The sequence below is a fragment of the Bombina bombina genome, chromosome 7 (assembly GCF_027579735.1).
Source record: "Bombina bombina isolate aBomBom1 chromosome 7, aBomBom1.pri, whole genome shotgun sequence".
Taxonomy (NCBI): Eukaryota; Metazoa; Chordata; class Amphibia; order Anura; family Bombinatoridae; genus Bombina; species Bombina bombina.
Window position 1 is genome coordinate 372,412,091 of NC_069505.1, and position 23,523 is coordinate 372,435,613.

A 23,523-nucleotide genomic window follows, 5' to 3' on the forward strand; every position below is an offset into this window, starting at 1 on the left:
GTGACTCTCCGCTTTCAGGCAAGTCAACCCCAAGACGGCGTGACACTGCCGTATCCGGGATGTTGAATAGTACCTGGGGAGCTGGGGGGGTGCCGTTGATGTGGAGCAAGACGCAGAAGCAGAAGAGGACTCAGCCGAGGAAGAGGTTATGGAAGAGGATGGAGTAGGAGGAGTAGAGGAGGTAGCAGCAGGCCTGCCTGCAAGTCGTGGCGGTGTCACCAACTCCTCTGCAGAGCCACGCATTCCATGCTTGTCAGACGTGAGCAGGTTTACCCAATGCGCAGTGTAGGTGATATACCTGCCCTGACCATGCTTTGCAGACCAGCTATCAGTGGTCATATGGACCCTTGCCCCAACGCTGTGTGCCAGACATGCCATAACTTCCTTTTGCACAATAGAGTACAGGTTTGGGATTGCCTTTTGTGAAAAGAAATTTCTGCCAGGTACCTTCCACTGCGGTGTCCCAATAGATACAAATTTTTTGAAAGCATCAGACGCCACCAGCTTGTATGGTAAAAGCTGGCGGGCTAAGAGTTCAGACAAGCCAGCTGTCAGACGCTGGGCAAGGGGGTGACTTTGAGAAATTGGCTTCTTATGCTCAAACATGTCCTTGACAGACACCTGACTGTGGGCAGATGACCAGGAACTGCTACGTAAGAGAGACTCAGTGGAGGATGGTTGAGAGGGGGCAAGGAGGACAGCAGTGGTTGACATGGCTGAAGATGCTGGAGCAGGAGGAGGAGGTCGGCTTTGAGTTTGTGTGCTGCTTCTACTCATGTGTTCTTCCCATCGGCATTTGTGATGTGAGACCATGTGCCTTCGCAAAGCAGTTGTTCCTAGGTGGGTGTTGGACTTCCCACGACTCAGTTTCTTTTGGCACAGGTTGCAAATGGCATCACTGTTGTCAGAGGCAGACACACAAAAAAAAATGCCACACTGCTGAGCTCTGCAATGACGGCATTCTGGTGGTGGCAACAGCATGCGTTGATTGGCGTCGGCGTGCTGTCTGGCTGACCCCGGGTGCCGATGCATGCTGACTGTGCCACTAGCTCCTTGAGACGACCTCCCCCTGCTTCCAACTCGTCTCCTCCTCCTCCTCTCTGTCTCCCCATCTAAACTTTCCCCCTCTTCTTCTTCTCTTCTAGCAGGCACCCACGTGACATCCACCGACACATCATCATCAACCGCTTTACTTGTATCTGACACATCAACAAAGGAAGCAGCAGCGGGTACAACATCATCATCATCATCACCACACCGTACCTCCATGTCTGTAATGCTGCCTGACTGAGACATATCACTGTTATCTATATCCTCTGTCAATGATGGTTGCGCATCACTCATTTCTTCCAGCTGATGTGTCAATAACTCCTCTGACAGATCAAGTGAAGCGGCTGTGGTGCTAGTGTTGGTGGTGGCGACAGGCGGGCGAGTGGCACTGGTCACTTGAGAGGTGCCCAAAGCACAGCTGGACGTGGATGGTGCGTCAAGGTTAGGAGGACTAGGAGCAGAAGCTGTAGAAGATTGGGTGTCCTGTGTTAGCCATTCTACTAGGTCCTCCTCAGAACTTTTTGCGTCCCCCCTGGCACCTGGCGTCTGAACAATGTGCATATTTGTAGGGTCTAAAGGAATCACAGCACCACGACCACGACGGCACCTGCGGGGTGGCCTGCCTCTGCCTGTCATTTTTTTTAAAATGTACACTTACAATACTATTAAACAAATTATCAGTGGTGGCACTGGGCAAGTGGGCACAGTGTACGCTGTGAGCCTGACAACAAAAAAAGACTGATGTTTCAAAGTCAAAAATGTTTATTTTTTTAAATATTAAAAGTACTGTGACAACAAATATGATTGGTGGCACTAGTTGGCAAGTGGGCCTGGCTGGCACACACGCTGGGAGGAAGGCAACTGCAAATAGATTACACTAGCTGACTGATGCTTCACAGTCCAAAAAATTTTTTAAAAAAAATTGACAATACTGTTAGAACAAATATGATTGGTGGCACTAGTTGGAAACGGCAAGTGGGCCTTGCACACACGCTGGCAGGCAAATGCAATTCAATGGCACTAGCAGACTGATGATTCACAGTATAAAAAGTTTTTAGTTTAAATATTTTCAAACCTGTTAGAACTAATATGATTGATGGCACTAGTTGGCTTGGCAAGTGGGCCTGGCACACACGCTGGGAGGAAGGCAACTGCAATTAGATTACACTAGATGACTGATGTTTCACAGTCAAGAAATTTTTGTATTTAAAAATGTACAATACTTTTAGAACAAATATGATTGGTGTAACTAGTTGGAAAGTGGGCCTGGCACACACGCTGGCAGGCAGGCAACTGCAATTCAATGGCACTAGCAGACTGATGATTCACAGTCAAAAAAGTTTTGATTTAAAATATTTTCAATACTGTTACAACAAATATGATTGGTGGCACTAGTTGGCTAGTGGGCCTGGCACACACGTTGGCAGGCAGAAAACTGCAATTCAATTGCACTAGCAGACTGATGATTCACAATCTAACAATTTTTTATTTAAAAAATTTAAAATACTGTTAGAACAAATATGATTGGTGTAACTAGTTGGCAAGTGGGCCTGGCACACACGCTGGCAGGCAGGCAACTGCAATTCAATGGCACTAGCAGACTGATGATTCACTGTCAAAAAAGTTTTGATTTAAAATATTTTCAATACTGTTACAACAAATATGATTGGTGGCACTAGTTGGCTAGTGGGCCTGGCACACACGCTGGCAGGCAGGAAACTGCAATTCAATTGCACTAGCAGACTGATGATTCACAATCTAAGATTTTTTAGTTTAAAAATTTAAAATACTGTTAGAACAAATATGATTGGTGTAACTAGTTGGCAAGTGGGCCTGGCACACACGCTGGCAGGCAGGCAACTGCAATTCAATGGCACTAGCAGACTGATGATTCACAATCTAAGAATTTTTTTTTAAAAAAAATTGAAAATACTGTTAGAACAAATATGATTGGGGTAACTAGTTGGCAAGTGGGCCTGGCACACACGCTGGCAGGCAGGAAACTGCAATTCAATTGCACTAGCAGACTGATGATTCACAATCTAAGAATTTTTTATTTTAAAAATTTAAAATACTGTTAGAACAAATATGATTGGTGTAACTAGTTGGCAAGTGGGCCTGGCACACACGCTGGCAGGGAGGCAACTGCAATTCAATGGCACTAGCAGACTGATGATTCACAGTCAAAAAAGTTTTGATTTAAAATATTTTCAATACTGTTACAACAAATATGATTGGTGGCACTAATTGGCTAGTGGGCCTGGCACACATGCTGGCAGGCAGGAAACTGCAATTCAATTGCACTAGCAGACTGATGATTCACAATCTAAGAATTTTTTTGTTTAAAAATTTAAAATACTGTTAGAACAAATATGATTGGTGTAACTAGTTGGCAAGTGGGCCTGGCACACACGCTGGCAAGCAGGCAACTGCAAATCAATGGCACTAGCAGACTGATGATTCACTGTCAAAAAAGTTTTGATTTAAAATATTTTCAATACTGTTACAACAAATATGATTGGTGGCACTAGTTGGCTAGTGGGCCTGGCACACACGCTGGCAGGCAGGAAACTGCAATTCAATTGCACTAGCAGACTGATGATTCACAATCTAAGATTTTTTAGTTTAAAAATTTAAAATACTTTTAGAACAAATATGATTGGTGTAACTAGTTGGCAAGTGGGCCTGGCACACATGCTGGCAGGCAGGCAACTGCAAATCAATGGCACTAGCAGACTGATGATTCACTGTCAAAAAAGTTTAAGATTTAAAATATTTTCAATACTATTACAACAAATATGATTGGTGGCACTAATTGGCTAGTGGGCCTGGCACACACGCTGGCAGGCAGGAAACTGCAATTCAATTGCACTAGCAGACTGATGATTCACAATCTAAGAATTTTTTTTAAACATTTTTTTAAAATACTGTTAGAACAAATATGATTGGGTTAACTAGTTGGCAAGTGGGCCTGGCACACACGCTGGCAGGCAGGCAACTGCACTTCAATGGCACTAGCAGACTGATGATTCACAGTCAAAAAAAGATTTGATTTAAAATATTTTCAATACTGTTACAACAAATATGATTGTTGGCACTAGTTGGCTAGTGAGCCTGGCACACACGTTGGCAGGCAGGAAACTGCAATTCAATTGCACTAGCAGACTGATGATTCACAATCTAAGAATTTTTTATTTAAAAAATTTAAAATACTGTTAGAACAAATATGATTGGTGTAACTAGTTGGCAAGTGGGCCTGGCACACACGCTGGCAGGGAGGCAACTGCAATTCAATGGCACTAGCAGACTGATGATTCACAGTCAAAAAAGTTTTGATTTTAAATATTTTCAATACTGTTACAACAAATATGATTGGTGGCACTAGTTGGCTAGTGGGCCTGGCACACACGTTGGCAGGCAGGAAACTGCAATTCAATTGCACTAGCAGACTGATGATTCACAATCTAACAATTTTTTATTTAAAAAATTTAAAATACTGTTAGAACAAATATGATTGGTGTAACTAGTTGGCAAGTGGGCCTGGCACACACGCTGGCAGGCAGGCAACTGCAATTCAATGGCACTAGCAGACTGATGATTCACTGTCAAAAAAGTTTTGATTTAAAATATTTTCAATACTGTTACAACAAATATGATTGGTGGCACTAGTTGGCTAGTGGGCCTGGCACACACGCTGGCAGGCAGGAAACTGCAATTCAATTGCACTAGCAGACTGATGATTCACAATCTAAGATTTTTTAGTTTAAAAATTTAAAATACTGTTAGAACAAATATGATTGGTGGCACTAGTTGGCTAGTGGGCCTGGCACACACGCTGGCAGGCAGGAAACTGCAATTCAATTGCACTAGCAGACTGATGATTCACAATCTAAGATTTTTTAGTTTAAAAATTTAAAATACTGTTAGAACAAATATGATTGGTGTAACTAGTTGGCAAGTGGGCCTGGCACACACGCTGGCAGGCAGGCAACTGCACTTCAATGGCACTAGCAGATTGATGATTCACAGTCAAAAAAAGTTTTGATTTAAAATATTTTCAATACTGTTACAACAAATATGATTGTTGGCACTAGTTGGCTAGTGAGCCTGGCACACACGCTGGCAGGCAGGAAACTGCAATTCAATTGCACTAGCAGACTGATGATTCACAATCTAAGAATTTTTTATTTTAAAAATTTAAAATACTGTTAGAACAAATATGATTGGTGTAACTAGTTGGCAAGTGGGCCTGGCACACACGCTGGCAGGGAGGCAACTGCAATTCAATGGCACTAGCAGACTGATGATTCACAGTCAAAAAAGTTTTGATTTAAAATATTTTCAATACTGTTACAACAAATATGATTGGTGTCACTAATTGGCTAGTGGGCCTGGCACACATGCTGGCAGGCAGGAAAATGCAATTCAATTGCACTAGCAGACTGATGATTCACAATCTAAGAATTTTTTTGTTTAAAAATTTAAAATACTGTTAGAACAAATATGATTGGTGTAACTAGTTGGCAAGTGGGCCTGGCACACACGCTGGCAAGCAGGCAACTGCAAATCAATGGCACTAGCAGACTGATGATTCACTGTCAAAAAAGTTTTGATTTAAAATATTTTCAATACTGTTACAACAAATATGATTGGTGGCACTAGTTGGCTAGTGGGCCTGGCACACACGCTGGCAGGCAGGAAACTGCAATTCAATTGCACTAGCAGACTGATGATTCACAATCTAAGATTTTTTAGTTAAAAAATTTAAAATACTTTTAGAACAAATATGATTGGTGTAACTAGTTGGCAAGTGGGCCTGGCACACATGCTGGCAGGCAGGCAACTGCAAATCAATGGCACTAGCAGACTGATGATTCACTGTCAAAAAAGTTTAAGATTTAAAATATTTTCAATACTGTTACAACAAATATGATTGGTGGCACTAATTGGCTAGTGGGCCTGGCACACACGCTGGCAGGCAGGAAACTGCAATTCAATTGCACTAGCAGACTGATGATTCACAATCTAAGAATTTTTTTTAAACATTTTTTTAAAATACTGTTAGAACAAATATGACTGGGGTAACTAGTTGGCAAGTGGGCCTGGCACACACGCTGGCAGGCAGGCAACTGCACTTCAATGGCACTAGCAGACTGATGATTCACAGTCAAAAAAAGATTTGATTTAAAATATTTTCAATACTGTTACAACAAATATGATTGTTGGCACTAGTTGGCTAGTGAGCCTGGCACACACGTTGGCAGGCAGGAAACTGCAATTCAATTGCACTAGCAGACTGATGATTCACAATCTAAGAATTTTTTATTTAAAAAATTTAAAATACTGTTAGAACAAATATGATTGGTGTAACTAGTTGGCAAGTGGGCCTGGCACACACGCTGGCAGGGAGGCAACTGCAATTCAATGGCACTAGCAGACTGATGATTCACAGTCAAAAAAGTTTTGATTTTAAATATTTTCAATACTGTTACAACAAATATGATTGGTGGCACTAGTTGGCTAGTGGGCCTGGCACACACGCTGGCAGGCAGGAAACTGCAATTCAATTGCACTAGCAGACTGATGATTCACAATCTAAGAATTTTTTTTTAAAAAATTTAAAATACTGTTAGAACAAATATGATTGGTGTAACTAGTTGGCAAGTGGGCCTGGCATACACTCTGGCAGGCAGGAAACTGCAATTCAATTGCACTAGCAGACTGATGATTCACAATCTAACATTTTTTTAGCTTAAATATTTACAATACTGTTAGAACAAATATGATTGGTGTAACTAGGTAGCAAGTGGGCCTGGCACACACGCTGGCAGGCAGGCAGGCAACTGCAATTCAATGGCACTAGTAGCAGACTGATGATTCACTGTCAAAAAAGTTTTGATTTAAAATATTTTCTATACTGTTACAACAAATATGATTAGTGGCACTAGTTGGCTTGTGGGCCTGGCACACACGCTGGCAGGCAGGAAACTGCAATTCAATTGCACTAGCAGACTGATGATTCACAATCTAAGAATTTTTTATTTTAAATATTTACAATACTGTTAGAACAAATTTGATTGGTGTAACTAGTTGGCAAGTGGGCCTGTCACACACGCTGGCAGGCAGGCAACTGCAATTCAATGGCACTAGCAGACTGATGATTCACAGTCAAAAAATTATTTATTTTAAATATTTTGAATACTGTTATAACAAATATGATTGGTGGCAATAGTTGGCAGCAAGTGGGCCTGGCACACACGCTGGCAGGCAGGCAACTGCAATTAGATTACACTAGCAGACTGATCTTTCACAGTCAAATTTTTTTTTTTTAATATTTACACTACTGTTATAACAAATATGATAGGTGGCACTAGTTGGCAAGTGGGCCTGGCACACGCGCTGGCAGACAGGCAACTGCAATTCAATTGCACTAGCAGGCTGATGATTCACAGTCAAAAAAGTTTTTATTTTAAATATTTACACTACTGTTATAACAAATATGATTTGTGGCACTAGTTGGAAAGTGGGCCGGGCACACACGCTGGCAGGCAGGCAACTGCAATTAAATAACAATAGCAGACTGATGTAACAGTTTGTTTTTAAAAAAGTGACACTAATGTTACAACAGATAGGAGTGATTGCACTCAGGATAGAACTAGGCACAGTATGTGCTGGCAGCCTGACACACAGGCTGGTACTAGTGGTGGCAGGCTGGCCTGTAAACTAAAATTAAATAACACTAGAAGACTGATGTAAAAGTTTTTTTTTACAAAATTTAAACTAATGTTACACCAGATAGGAGTGGTGGACTGGCACTGAGGATGGAAGTAGGCACAGTATATGCTGGCAGCCTGACACACAGGCTGGCACTAATGGCAGCCAGGCTGGCATGGCAACTAAAATTATATAACAATAGCAGACTGGCGTAAAAAATTTTTTTTTTTAAATTTACACTAATGTTACACCAGATATAAGTGGTGGAAAAAAGAGATATTAATCACACTATATGATGTGGGCCAGAAACACACAGGCCTGATGGAAAATGAAATTAGATTACACTAGCAAAATGATTTAATTTTTTTTATTTTTTATTTAAAATAATGTTAAGCAGATATGAGTCGTGGCTGCTAGGGCAGCAATTAACCACAGTATGCTGTGTAAGCCAGAAACACACAGGCCTGATAGAAAATGTATATATTATTATACACAAATAAGTGGATCAGGTAATACAATGAAAGGTGAACATATTTCGTGATTGGTGTTATATACAACTGCTTATACCTATTAAAAAATACAAAATGCTTTTACCGAGTTCTACAAACTAATCCAATAATAGTTCTTGAAGTAGAAATTGAGAAACCTGTGCCTCAAAACATTTTCATCTTTTTGAACAAACAATAACCCAACATAGGTATAGTGTACCGATAAAGGAAAAATACAGAAAATAAGAAAAGAAGAGAGAAGGACTGGGAAAAGGAAGAAGAAGGGAGAGAGAAAGAAGAAAAAAAAAAATAAAATAAAAAAAAAAAAAATAAAATAGGAATGATGATAAGGGAGACTTAGGTTGAATTCCCACTCCCCCCCCCCTCTCCAAGAGACCGGGACCAACAAAAATTAAGTGATTACATCACTACTGAATTCCCCTCTCAATACAGCATTCTGAATCCATTCAGAGTGTTTAAAGGGAGCGATGAGGCTTCTTTGAACTTCCAGTGTATTGGAGAGAATGTAATCTCCCCATTTCCTGAAAAATTTGGCAATTTCTTTTTCAGAAGATATCTGCGTCTCATATTGTTCATAAATTAATTTGGAGTCTAACATGTTCAAAAGAGAGGTGAGCATAGGGCCTTTATTAGCTTTCCAGGAAGAAAAAATAATGTTTCTAGCGGTTAAAATTATGAAATTAACAAACTTTATATTTCCTGCCCTATCATCGTATTGCCTTAGAAAGATGACTTCCTCCATCTCCAAAGAAATTTTAAGTTTTAGGGTTTTTGAAAGCCAAAATGAGACTTTTGCCCAAAACTGTTTGACTTTGGGACATGCCCAGATGCAGTGGATCAAGTTGGCATTTAGGTAGTGGCAGCGTGTACATTCATATCTTTGCTTATTATTCCACTTCCCTAACTTCTCTGGGGTGATATAGGTCCTATTAATTAATCTAAGATGAGATTCACGCCAAGATAACAGAGGTGTCGCTGACCAAGCCCTGTCAATACTTTCTTGGATTGTCTTAAGCTCCAATTGCGGGATGTCTAATGACCATCTCTCATGGAGCCGTTCCATGCCATAGACACCTTCTTTACTCAATAATATATTATACCAATGAGATATGGAAGCTCTACCAAGCTGACGGCGTGACAGAGCTTTAGTTAGTATTTCCCAATTTATGTAAAAATCTGCAAGTGCTGTAGTGTTGAGAAAATGCCTGATTTGAAAATAGCCGAACATATCGCGGTTAGGGAGATTATATTTTTCTTTTAAGGAGCCAAATGAATGAATAACTTGTCTATCTTCATCAATACATTGTGCAAAGTAGTCTAAGCCCCCTACCTTCCATCTCGTAAAAATTTCGGTATCAGAACCTGCGGGGAAGAGTGGGTTATTCTGGATTGGTAGATATCTAGAACACTGAAAATTGACACCTACCGCCGTGCATAATTTTTGCCAGGCTATGATAGGATTTCTAAAGGTGTACATAACTTTGAGTAAAGGAGGCCAGTCTCTTTGCCTCATATGTATTAGGGCTTTTAGGCTATACGGTTTAAAAAGGCCAGCTTCTACATCCAGAGGCGTTAGCTGATCCATATCTAATAACCAATCTGGAACTATCTTCATCAAGCAGACCAGATTATAATTATATATTGAGGGAAGGGCGAAGCCTGCGTTTTCCTTGGATTGAGATAGTCTTTTTATCGACATTTTGTGCTTTGTTTTTCCCCATAAAAATCTCCTAAAAGCCGAATTTAATATATTTATATCTCCTTTACGTAGAAACAGTGGGATATTCTGCATTATATACAGAAGTTTGGGCAGTGCGATCATTTTTATGAGATTTATCTTGGCGGCTAGTGTTAATGTAAATGATGTCCATCTAGAGATATCCTCTAGGATTTTCTTAATGACGCCATCGATATTAGCTCGGTACCACTCTTCCGGGCAGTTTGTGACATTAATTCCTAGATATTTAATCATTTTAACCTCCTTAAAGGGCAAAGCCCCCAGAGAGTCTCTGGTCTTATTTAGCCACATAATCTCTGATTTATTATCATTTATTGTGTAACCTGAGAATGAACCATATCGCTGCAATATACTCAGTAATACAGGAATATTCTCCTTAGTATTGGAGAGGAATACAAGCAAATCATCTGCATAAAGGGAGATTTGAATGTCTGTCTCCCCAAGTCTAATCCCCCTGATGGTATTGCGTAATACTATAGCCAGTGGTTCAATACAAAGATTGAAGAGTAGTGGGGAGAGTGGACACCCTTGTCGAGTGCCTCGCGCCAGTTGAAACCATTCTGTGGTCCTGCCATTCACAATTAGGGCAGATTTTGGATTCTTATATAGTGCTTGTATAAACGACAGAAAGGCACCTCTCATACCAAACTGTTCCACTGTGGTAAATAAGTGATCCCAACCAATGGAATCAAAAGCCTTTTCGGCATCGAGAGCAATGATAACCTTGTCTTCCCTATCAGCCTCATATGGTTTCTTCCTAATATTATAATATTCTGTTGTTAATAATAGTTTCCTTAGATTTGAAAATAGGGATCTGCCCTTTAAGAAGCCAGTTTGGTCTGGGTGGATAAGTTTATCCAGAATTTTTTGTAATCTAGCTGCTAAGATGCTTGTTAATAGTTTATAATCGGCATTGAGCAGGGATATAGGACGATATGAATCTAATTTTTCTGCATCCTTGCCCTTCTTTAAAATTAGCACTATTAGGGAGGCACTGAAATTACCCGAGATAGGATGTCCTTGCAAGTAATATGCATTATATAGGTCACATAAAGGTTCCGTTATTTGCTGTGTGAGTATTTTATAAAATTCTGCCGGAAAAGTGTCCGGCCCTGAGGCCTTATTTAACTTACTACTTTTAATTGCCTGAATGACTTCATCTTTATTAATTGGTTCAGACAGTGATTTGCTTGCTTCCTCATCCAATGTCGGGAGCCTGCATGTATCCCAAAAAGCTTTTTTATTATCCACATTGATTTCCTTAGATAAAAAGATTTGGGTGTAATATTCTGAAAAATTTTTGCTTATGTCCTTAGACTGTGTTAAGCGACTACCATTGACTGATATTGCAGATATGGAATTTGAGCCCCGATTTTGTCTAACTAAATTACCTAAATTTTTACCAATCTTTCCTCCAAACTTATATAACCTTGCATTAGACCTAGCCACCGTGTAGGCAGCTTTTTGTTGGAGGAATATGTCTCTTTCTTTTTTTACTTTAGCATAGTTCTGCCAATTAGATGGCGAAGCTATATGTAAGTATGTGTTATATGCATTTGATACCTGATTTGTTAGTTGTCCCTCCCGGAGCTGGGTTTTTTTTCCATATCTTATGTAAATATGCCTTTATTTCACCGCGTAGTACCGCCTTCGAGGCTTCCCAGTATGTCTCAGGGCTTTTAACTGAATTCTTATTCAAGGATTCATACTTTTTCCAGGCCTCTATTAACCAATTCTGAAATTTAGGATTAAAGTATAAATGTTTTGGGAAAAGATATGAGGGGCTATTTCTACTTGCCGAACCCATTGATAAGGATAGAGAAATTGGAGCATGGTCTGATATAATAATTGAACTTATATCTGCCTCAGCAGTCCCAACAAGCCTTTCATTTATTAATATATAATCTATCCGTGATAATGATTTATATGTATTAGATTTGCATGTATACGCTTTTGACTCAGGATTCTGAATCCTCCACACATCCTTTAGATTTAACGTATTTCTAAATTTTCGAAAACGCGTGATATTACTTTTCTCTCGACCTAGATCTCTCACTTTGATCGGCCATCTGTCTAATGGAAGTTGAGAGAGTAGGTTGAAATCTCCTGCCACTATCAGATTGCTTTCTATATATGGTGTCAGTTTAGTTTTTATTTTTTCCCAGAAATCTGGGCTTTGATTGTTAGGTCCATAAATATTGCACAATATATACATTTGATCCTTTATCTTTATCTGCATAATAATGAACCGTCCCTCTGCATCTATTTCTAATTGAGCAATCTTATAGTTTAGGTTTTTATGTAGCAAAATAGCCACCCCACATTTTCTGGTAGTTCCAACTGAAGCAATAACTTCACCCACCCAATCTGTTTTCAGTTTATTTACTTCCTTTTGGGTTACATACGTTTCCTGTAAAAATGCTACATTGCATTTAAGTTTTTTAAGATTTTTTATGACCATTTTTCTTTTGATTGGATTTGTTATGCCTCTGATATTCCAAGATATCAGATTAATGTTTACCATCTCTGTCATTCTATAGATTTAAAAAACCTTAAGTCCCTTTTTAGCTTTATGCTCCATAATATAATATATGTCCCATAAACCTCTTGCAACTTCATTATTGGAGGAGGGGGGGGGGGCAAGGGGAAAACATGTGGGGAAGGCAAGAAGAAGAAAGAAATAGGAGTGAAAGGAAGAAGGGAAAAAGAGAAACTAGCAGAAAACAACACTTAAACTTAAAAACATCATCAATTGTATGCATCATCACTGTTATAGAGAATGATTCTTTCATCTTCTTAAAGAGCCAACACAAATTCTTAAGCATTCTCCTCTAAAAACATATTAACTTCTTGATATGTATTTAGCATAAGCCAGGTGTTATTTTTACGGACCTTTATCCTGGCTGGATATAGTAAAAATGCTTCAAAACCTTTTTTAATAATGCGTGTGCATAGAGGGGCCATAACCTTCCGCCTATTTGTTGTTTCGACTGAATAGTCCTGAAACATTAATAGTTTAGCACCTTCTAAAAAAACTTCCTTCTTTTTGCGATAGGCATTCAACAGATCTACTTTATCTTGAAAATTTAACAATTTCATTATCACTTGCCTTGGTATCTGCGCACCATCAGCTTTAGTTCTTAACTGCCCTATTCTGTGCACTCTCTCAATCACTATCTGTCGTGTGGGGTCTGGTAAATCTAGCAGGAGGGGTAATTTCTCTACGATAATTTTTTTTAAGTCACTATATTCTGATGTTTCTGGAACCCCAACTAGTCTCAGGTTATTCCTTCTGGCTCTATCCTCAAGGTCATCAACCTTGTCCTGCAGTTTTTCTAGTGATATTTTATGCTGACTTGTATCTTGTTCAACTATATTTAACCTGTCCTCAATATCTGAGATGCGCATTTCAACAGCTTCTATTCTGCTATTGAATTCATGTATTTCATTTGTGAGTGTAAGTACGTCTTGGCGCAGTTGGTCAAATTGTGGGGACAATGCCACGCATATAGCTTTTATCAATGCCTGTGAATCTGTGTCCATTTTAGCACTGCTGCCTTCTTCCAATATACTATCCTGCAAAACACTAGCTTTGCTTTTTTTGTCTTTTTTAGGAGCCATAACTGGCGATTTAGCTTTCACTGTGTGTACAAATTTCTCCATATGTGTACCATAAAAGTGTAACTACTTTGACTACGAAAACTGAAAAAATACGACGTGAGTATATTCTAAATTGTGCAACATATCATAATATACCCCTGAGATCTTTGTGTCCTAGGGTAGCTATATTCCCCTAAGATCTAAGTGGCCTAAAATAAATAAATAGAAATGGCCCAAATGACTTTGGCTTTGTGCAATTCAAAAAACCATACAAAATATATTAAAAAAAAAAAAAAAAAAAAAAAAAAGAAAAAGAAAAAAGCAAAAATTATATGTGAGTGAAATTCACTCTGCCTTATATGCGATTAGTGCAATTAGTGCATGTGCCAAAGACAAAAGAAATCTGAGACAATTTTGTGTATATTAGATGAGCGGCCCCTATCCTCAATCACCCTTGCAGCTTGCTATACAAACAATGCACTGTTATATTATCAACTAGTTAGACAGATCTGCCTTATATTTGATATAACCATATATATGTATCAGCATTAAAGTCCTTGTGACCAAGAGTCCATTCACTATAAACAACAGTGGGGTATAAGGTCTGTGAGGGACTTCCTGATTTTCAAATGCAACCACACAAGGTCCACCAAGACTCAGATTTTATGAAAAAACATTGTGCCAGGAATATACAGGCCAAAACACAGTTCCCGTGATTTTACTTTGTCCTTCAACAAACGACCAGAGTTTTTTTAATACTAGAAACCAGATAATGAGTTTTCTTCACTCTCCCAACAGACCAGGGCACTCCTCTTAGCTTCAACTACCCCAGTTCTATGCAAGGTGGATTACCATTTTACCCAGGGCTGCTTCACTGGGGATAGGGTGAGGGACTACGACCAAAATTTATCACCAAGGGGAGGTATTGCATGCAGCATACTCTTTTCCATATATCCCCTTTTAAGTTTGCTTTACTTCACCCTCCCCTATACCTCCAGACTGACACCTGGCCCTGCTCCTCCGCAGTGTGTTACCAATATGAGAGGGATAAATGACACAGAGCCGGCAGAGACAGGTAGCTTCACTGGCAGCTTCTAAGAGGGACTTACTCTGTAAATTGATGGCATACCTAGCAGCTTATTAGCCTCCATCAGACTATAGCCCTTTACTTCTTTGCTACTTATGCCCCATTGGTCTCTCTTCCCCCTCCCAGGTCAGCCAGACTTGATATACCTATAACTATAAGTCCATATACCGAGAAACTATGCCGGACTGTTTAAACAAAAAAAAAAGCAGAAAGTTCACTTATACTCCTTAAGTGCGTTGCATACAGTAACTGATTTGTCTGTGGCCAATAGACATTATTAGGCCTGTGTTAGGTTTTACCGGTCCAAGCTATGATGCTAGCTAGCTTGTGCGGCCTCCTTTCCGAATTGCTCCGGTTGTACCTCAGACTGGTTACCCCTGCCAAGAGATCTTGAGGCCGTGGACAAAAAGTAGGTGTGCGTGCTTCAACCAGTACCGGGCTGCTTCCTTCTTGCCTCCGAGTTTGCTGGTGTATACTGGCCGTGAGGAGCCCGAGGCGTAGTGGCAATTGGCAGTTCTGAAATTGCTATTTAGGGCTTTTACCACTCTCCTCTCCGCATGCAGCTGGCGTACTCGGTCGTACACTGCCGCCTCTGCTCTTCCATGCGCACCTACGTCACAGCGTGATCAGACGCCGCAACCGGAAAAAAAACTATAGAAAATGAAATTAGATTACACTAGCAAAATGATTTCAAAGTTTTTTTTAAAAAAATTTAAAATAATGTTAAGCAGATATGTGTGGTGGCTGGCTGCTGCTAGGACAGCAATTAACCACAGTATGCTGTGTAAGCCAGAAACATACAGGCCTGATAGAAAATGAAATTAGTATACACTAGCAAAATGATTTACAAGTTTTTTTTTTAAATTTAAAATAATGTAAAGCAGATATGAGTCATGGCTGCTAGTTAGGGCAGCAATTAACCACAGTATGCTGTGTAAGTCAGAAACACACAGGCCTGATAGAAAATGAAATTAGATTACACTAGCAAAATGATTTCAAAGTTTTGTTGGTTAAATTTACATTAATGTATTGTTAAGCAGATATCAGTGGGGGCACTAATCACAGTATATGCTGTGAGCCTCACACACAGGCTGAAAGCCAGGCAAATGCAAATAAAAATACAAAGAAGAAAAAAAAAAAAAACGACTGAAGTTATAGCCCTAAAAAGGGCTTTTTGGGGTGCTGTCCTTACAGCAGAGATTAGATGAGTCCTTCTGGACTGTAGTGGACACTAAATACACTAGCCTAGCTATCTATTTCCCTATTATGTCAGCAGCAGCAACACTAAAGCTCCTCTCACTAAGAAAGCAAGATCGTAATGAGTCTAAAATGGCTGCTGCCAAGGAGCTGGGAGGGTCTGTGAGGGAGTGTCTGCTGCTGATTGGCTCAAATGTGTCAGAAGGCTGTGACATACAGGGTCAAAGTTTCCTCAATGTTGACACATAGGGGTGGATCGAACATCACATATGTTCGCCCGCAGCGGCGAACACGAACAAGCTATGTTCGCAGGGAACTGTTCTCTGGCGAACAGTTTGCAACATCACTACAGATAATACCGTTCTGTTTGCACTGTGCAGGCATTAGTCTGTAACATAAGGTGCACAGTTTCTGCTTGTGTGAGAGAGACACAGATATGACACATATAGTCTAATAAAATATAGATTAAGTGAAGCTGTGGAAACACAAAACCTGTGCCATTTTGTAAACTAGGAGACATATGCGCCTACATGCAAGTAACCAATCAGAGAACACATCTGTAAATAGTATAGCCAATCACATCACCACGTGGCTTCTATTTAAACACAAGAAAGAGCGCAATTAGTATATTCGTGTGACTAGAGACAAAATGGCAGAGACCGCACCAGTTGCACCTCCCGCTGAAAGCGCCGCTCCTGCCAAGAAGCAGCAGAAAAAGAAGGCAGCTGTATCAGGTGGAACCAAGAAAAGCCGCCCTGCAAAGTCCGGTCCCAGCGTGTCCGATCTGATTTTTAAAGTGGTGTCCGCTTCTAAAGAGCACAGCGGGGTCTCCCTGGCAGCTCTCAAGAAGACTCTGGCTGCGGAAGGCTATGATGTATGAAGAACAACAGCCGCCTCAAGCTGGCTCTCAAAGCCTTGGTGAGTAAGGAGCGTCTCGTCCAGCTGAAAGGCAGCGGGGCCTCCGGCTCGTTCAAGGTGAACAAGAAGAAGCTGCAGAGCCAGGAGAAAGAGGACAAGAAAAAGGCGCTGCCGGCAGCAAAGGCCAAATCCAATAAAGCAGCAAAGCCAAAGAGCAAAGCGGCCAAGAAGCCCAAAAAGGCTCCATCTGCTGCAAAGAAAAGTCCCAAAAAGGTCAAGAAACCCGCAGGCGCCAAGGTTGCCCCTGCAAAAAGCCTGAAGAAGCCTAAAGCCGCCAAGCCCAAGAAGGTAGCAAAGAGCCCGGCTAAGAAAGCTGCCAAGAGCCCAGCTAAAAAGGCCGCTAAACCCAAAGCCAAGAAGGTGGCTGCTAAAAAGTGATCGCTCACAACCAAAGGCTCTTCTAAAAGCCACCAACACTTTCCAACAGAGCTGTGACATTGTTCACGTTTAACTTCGTTTTGTTTTTTATTATGTAGCTGATGATTCACATCAATCTGTTCTGCAGAGCACTGAAGAATAAGTTAAAATGAGTAATAAACCTACAGTAAATGGATTGCAAATACATGTAGTTAATTAACTAATTACTTTAAAATACTTGTCTATAGTACATAAGTGTTGCCTTATCCTGTACAGTGAATGTCTGCGCTAATGTATGTTGGTTAAAACAGTAATTTTCACATCACGGTCTGTAATTGTAGAGCAGAAATCTTTATAAAGGGCAATAGTTTAGCTCCACTGTAGAATACATAATTGCTTTGCTGATACCGACTGGAGCTGCAGCTGTGAGTATCTGATTATGAAATAGGGAAGTGCTCCGTTTATTAGCACATTGTGCAGAATGACCAGTGTATATCTTGTTAAACCCCAGTCTCAGCTGACACTGAGGCATTGGCTCAGGGTTTGAATACAGAGAACGTCCTATGTGTAACATTTAGTTCATTATGGAAATGATTCACAAATACAATGCATAACCTAGGAATAAAAGTTACATTGTTTCCATTCAGTTTATTATGCTGTATAACAGATAACAATTTGTTAAAATGAGGGTACAATTAATTTGTTCTTCCTCCTTAATGTACTAATGTAATCTCCTAGTGTAGACTTTAATATAGATAAACCCTGTGTGTAAAGAGGTATATCAAATTATTGACACTCATTTAAGTCACCAACACGTTTAAAGTGACATTTGCACATGTACTGTGCTTGGTCTGAATCTTCTAGAGCTGATGCTATAAATGTATCACTAGTGCACCTTGAAGATGGAAAAGGGTTTCAATTTAATGTTCTTTGTTATCACTCGACTAATCTGCAACATTATAAAAACACTAGTAAACTAGTTAAATTTTTGTTTAATATATAATCAAATTGGGGGGCGGAGCCGACCATGCCCTGTGATGGCCACATTTATGTAATGCTCCGTAGTTAATGTGGTGCCCAAGGGGATAATGCTCGACATGAGAGCCCAACACTTATTTTAATCAACATAAGAGATGACAGAGGAGACAGCGGAGGGTAATGATCTAGGAAAATCCGCCATGTAAGGTAATTTACTGCACTTTAACCTGACCAAAAGAGCACGCCCCTGCAGCAAGACCGGGAAACCCCGGGCAGACTCAAGACCAATAGAAAGTACACTAGTGTGGCGCTTACCGTTCCTGCGGGGGTTATGGTCTGTCACTGAGCAGCGTCACTTCGGCGTGTCTGTGTGTAGTATCCGTGCTACTCCTCCATGCAGCTAGCACTGTTAGTTCCGGAAGTAGGGAGCCCAGCCGTCACGCCTCTGTCAAAGGCGCAATAGTGATTCAGAGTATGCAAGAGTTTGTTGCGGCTGCAGGGCTACAAACCTACTTAGTCCACAAGTAAAGATGGGGGACAGTACAAAAGGTTAATAAAAGTAAAAAGGCTTTATTCAAAAAAATACTTAAAAGCAAAAAAGGGCCATAGCTCTAACGAAAGCTTACACTGACAGTTAAGGGGTAACAGTGCAGCACAGCAGACATGTTTCGTGTGTCTTAGCACACTTGTTCACTGCTATGTTATTGCTGCCACTGCTACTCCTATTCCTATTTAAAGGAACAACACTCTTCAATTAAAAACAAAAAGTTAACCCCTTAATGTCATATTAGATTTAGAGTATACCGTATTATTGACAGGTTGTAAGGGCACAATAGAGGGGACACTGATTACAGATATATTAACATGAAAATAACAGTGATATATATAAAAAAATGAAGGCGCCTAAATATGCAAACGAATAATGTGTACAAAAAGTTATCATGTGATGTATATCCCAAAAGCTTGACTGCCCTCTTCAACAAAGGACAAGGATTGAAAATATGTGTGAAATGTATTCACAACTATATTCTTAAAGTGATAGATAATTATATATAAATGTACATATGAGTGTACAAAAAATATATATATCAAAATAACTGTGAATATAGATATAAACACTGTGCCTAAAAAGTGTTACTATTGTGTCTTCCAAATCAAATAAATAAAGATATCGAAAACAACCTCCAGCAACTGTGTTGCTGAGATGATGAAACTATCAATGCGAGAGATGTTACAGACGCACCAAAGTATCAAACAGTGTTAGAGACACATATAGGTGCAGGTATAACATAAAAATACCAGTACATACAATAAGTGCCTAAAAACAAAATAGGGTGAATAAAAAGTTCTTATCCAAAGTTCATGGAGTGGAGATTATTTCCTCCGGGTGTTCCCTCAGATAGCGGGTATGCGGCAGCAATTACTCCTTCCAAAACTGATGGCACCAGTGACGATCTGCAGATAGAGGGGAAAAAAGAAGGAGGCGCCACAATAGTGTGAAATCGTAGATTAATAGGACCCCCACACAACGATACAAGATCACTTACTAGATTCAGAGCACTTGAGAAGTGCCACAAGCGCAGGCTGAACTATTCACAAGCTGTCCAGCGAGCTTATCCTCACGATCAACTCCGATCCAGTAGCCAAAGTGAAGATTACATGAAACCCCACCAGTACTTGGGGTTGCAAAGATGCCCAATGATGGTACAAGTGTCCTCCTCAGGGCAAAAGCACAGCTAGTATTATTGTGTCAAAAGCTGGTAGCTGATAAAAAGTTAAAAATAGCTTTTCAAAGCAACGATAAAATCAAGCGTGATGACAGATAGGTTAAAATATAACATATAAGTTTATTAAAACCTAATACACTACGCGTTTCCCGGTCACAACAACCGTTTCATCACGAGACTTGGATAGAGATCTCTTTTTTGAAAAGTTTGAAAATAACACAACCAATCCAAACAAAACAATGAATAGGGATGCTAATAGTGAACCTCTCTTTATAACACAATACAACAGCAATCATAAAAAAAATTGCAATATACTCAACAAACATTGGAATATTATTCAAAAGGATCCTTTTTTAAAAAATATAGTCAAGGAGAGACCTAAAATTGTTTACAGACGGGCACCAACCCTTAGGAACAAACTAGCACCTAGCAAAAGGGTAAAACACAGTCAATCATCTATAAGTAATTTGAAAAAAACACAGTTTTTTGAGATTATATGGTTCATATAAATGTGGCAAAAGAGGATGTAATATGTGTAAATTTATATGTTCTCAAAAAACATTTAAATCTAACACTACTGGTTTGTCTTATCAGATATCACATGGCCTCAATTGTGAATCTAAGTATATTATATATCTTTTAAATTGTGTTTGTGGGGTCCAATACATTGGGCGTACTATTAGGAACGTACGCACCCGTTGGGGTGAACACTATCGGAATTGTAAAAACTGTAAAAAAAGTAAGATTAATCACAGTGTTCCAAATCACTGCGAAACAATACATGATGGTAGAGCAGATATTTTTAAAATAATTCCGATAGACCATGTACCTCCATCCACTGATTATGATCGTCTAATTAAACTTAGACAATTAGAAACTTACTGGATACATAAACTCAAAACTTTGTATCCACTGGGTTTGAATGCCAATGTTAATTTGGCTGCTTTCATATAAGTCCGTCCTTTGCAGAGATCACATTACATACTACATTCAGTTTACAACAACAGATTTCCAACGATATTTTTCATACATTCATTATTACGACATTTTCTCAGATACATACATCATATTTAGATTACATATACATATCCAGTTTACATCAATAGATTCTCCACAACATTTTCTAATACATTTATCAATCAAGACATTACCATCAGAGATACACACAAACACTAAGAATCAATGAGTTGAATCACTCCTATTAGTGTACAGCATTTTTAATGTTATATCGATTAGTTTAGAGTCAACCTCACTAAGATTCCTATATACTTTGCTATTTCCAGATAGCTCATCGGACTAAACATAGGGTCCTCACATATATAGACACAGGTTCGTATCCCCCCCAAAATAATTGAAACAATTTATTATCAATATGAGTTTAGAAAAAGAATATCATGAGCAGTATCACTAGAACCTTCACAGCTAGCATTTAGTAAAAATATATGCTTTAAACGAAGGTTCTTTTTATATATATATACTTTTATAGCAGTATATCATTATATTTTTTAATATATATATTTTTCTAATATTTCTCAATAGGTTTTTTTAATGAACCATTTTTTACCATTTTTACATCACTTTTTTACCAGTATTAAAACAGCTAGCATATAGCGTAATTATATCTCTCCAAACAAGGATTGCTATATTCTTTCATTAATCTTCATCCAACACCTTCAACATTTACATAGACATTCAATTTATATTTGGGACCGCCAGTTTGAGATAGCGTTCCTTAAATCATTGTCTAGACACATAAAAGACCATTTTTCTTGTTCTATCTAGAACCTATCGATCTTAACCATCTTATTTTTGTTTCTAGAATATAAGATATGAGGGCTCTTTACAAGAACAATGTTTTCTGCAAACTCATATTTCTAATACATCCATATTATCTACTATTGTTTGGTATATTGCGAGTGATATCAATCTCATTTGTTGTCATATCTGAATAACTCTTTTAGATCAGTAAAAGCCTAGCATACATAAGGTCAAGGGTTCGAGCCCAACCCAGAGGAAAACATATATATATTTTTTCTAGCTTTTATATATTCTTTATTGATTATATACAGATTTGTTTTGCACACCAAACAACAGTCACCATTGGGATCTTATTTTCATATAACCCAATAGTCTTATGAGGTGACAACATGTTTATCTATAGGATAGGATACATACACAGGTTTAGCACTTTTTCAGAAACACTATCACAGGTGTTACCCATCAATGCAAATACATGTTGTTTTTATGTTTGTTCTTTTTGTTTTTTGCATGATATGAATATATTATCTGATTGCTGCTCAAACACAATTTCGATACATGTTCAATTTTTTATTGTATTTTTGTTTTTTAACATTTTATTGTCAATTCTTTGGAGATGACCTCCACATTAGATTCCGGGTCACTGTCAGGTATAAATGGTAGCCTGTTGAACACCTTTATATATGCCTGAGGAAACGGTCCTTTACAGACTGAGAAACGCGTAGCAATTAAATACTTGTTTTTAGACAGACCCGGTTTTCTGTGCCTTTTTAATATTACTACTGTTTGCAGTGGTTATACCTAGTTTGGTTTTTATCCGTTTGTTCCATACACTGACATTGGAAACTCGTTTGGAAACAAGGCTGATCGTGTGAGCAGCTACCTTTTGGGATAAACAACACAGCCCTTTGGACTTCCATAGTGGCGATCCGGCTCACCAGACGACTCACAGCCGACTCCATCTACCTCATCTGACCCACCCACAGGTCTCCCGGGTGAGACCCCCAGCGTACTGACTGCTGGTCCTGAATGTCAGCCTGCCTGTATGCACCCAGTTGGTTCTAGGTGCCACTCCACTTGTGAGTAGATTTTATTATAACTACTGCTTTCCAGTGTTCCAAACTGATTCACACTATGTTGGCGCCCCTTGTTTTTCTATCCTCCTAGATTTCCTGATTCATCACACCTTGGATTCAAGCGGAGCAAGCCATTTGTTTTGATCCTTTGAACTTTTGTTCTTTATATATCCTTTACATTGAATTTGGACTTTTTATCTCTGAACACTTATCACATATTGGACTTTTCAGTTTTTTGAGTTTAATCAAATTCAACTGTTCACATATTTTGTTGCAAGTCTTTAGGTTTTTGCAATATTCAAACTGATTTTTTGTTTAGGTATCACAATTGTTTCATGATTCTTTGCTTATGTATCACAATTGTTTCAAGTCTTACGGTTTGTAACAAGTCACACATTCTCTTTTGATTAACAAGATTTCACCCAATCACATACACATATACACCTCTACTCTCACATACTTATCTGTCACGGTTCAACTCACACGATACCAGAGGGATTTTCATTCACATCAACATATATTTTTTATCAACACTACAGCGCGTCCCCTTAGTTTTTTCTTTTAGTTTTTTCTTATAGAAAATACTTTTATAGCACCATCAAGGCCTCAAAACACACCACCAGACACCTGTCAGGCCTCAAAGGGGCAAAAGTGTAAAACCCTCAGCACCATCAGCCTCAGGGTGTAGCACACAGATCAGTATCAGCCCTTTTCTTAACCGGAAGATCCGACAGAGAATAATTCATTTTGGTTAAGCCTAAAAATAAAACTGCGCTGCAATTGTTTTAAAGCTCTGTAAAACACAATTAAGTTC

The 23,523-nt window shown here is 39.2% G+C and overlaps 1 pseudogene; it reads left to right on the top strand.

The window, feature by feature from the left end:
* The first annotated feature begins 16,544 nt into the window (after positions 1–16,544).
* On the top strand, positions 16,545–17,191 carry LOC128635912 (histone H1C-like; annotated as a pseudogene).
* Positions 17,192–23,523: the final 6,332 nt, after the last annotated feature.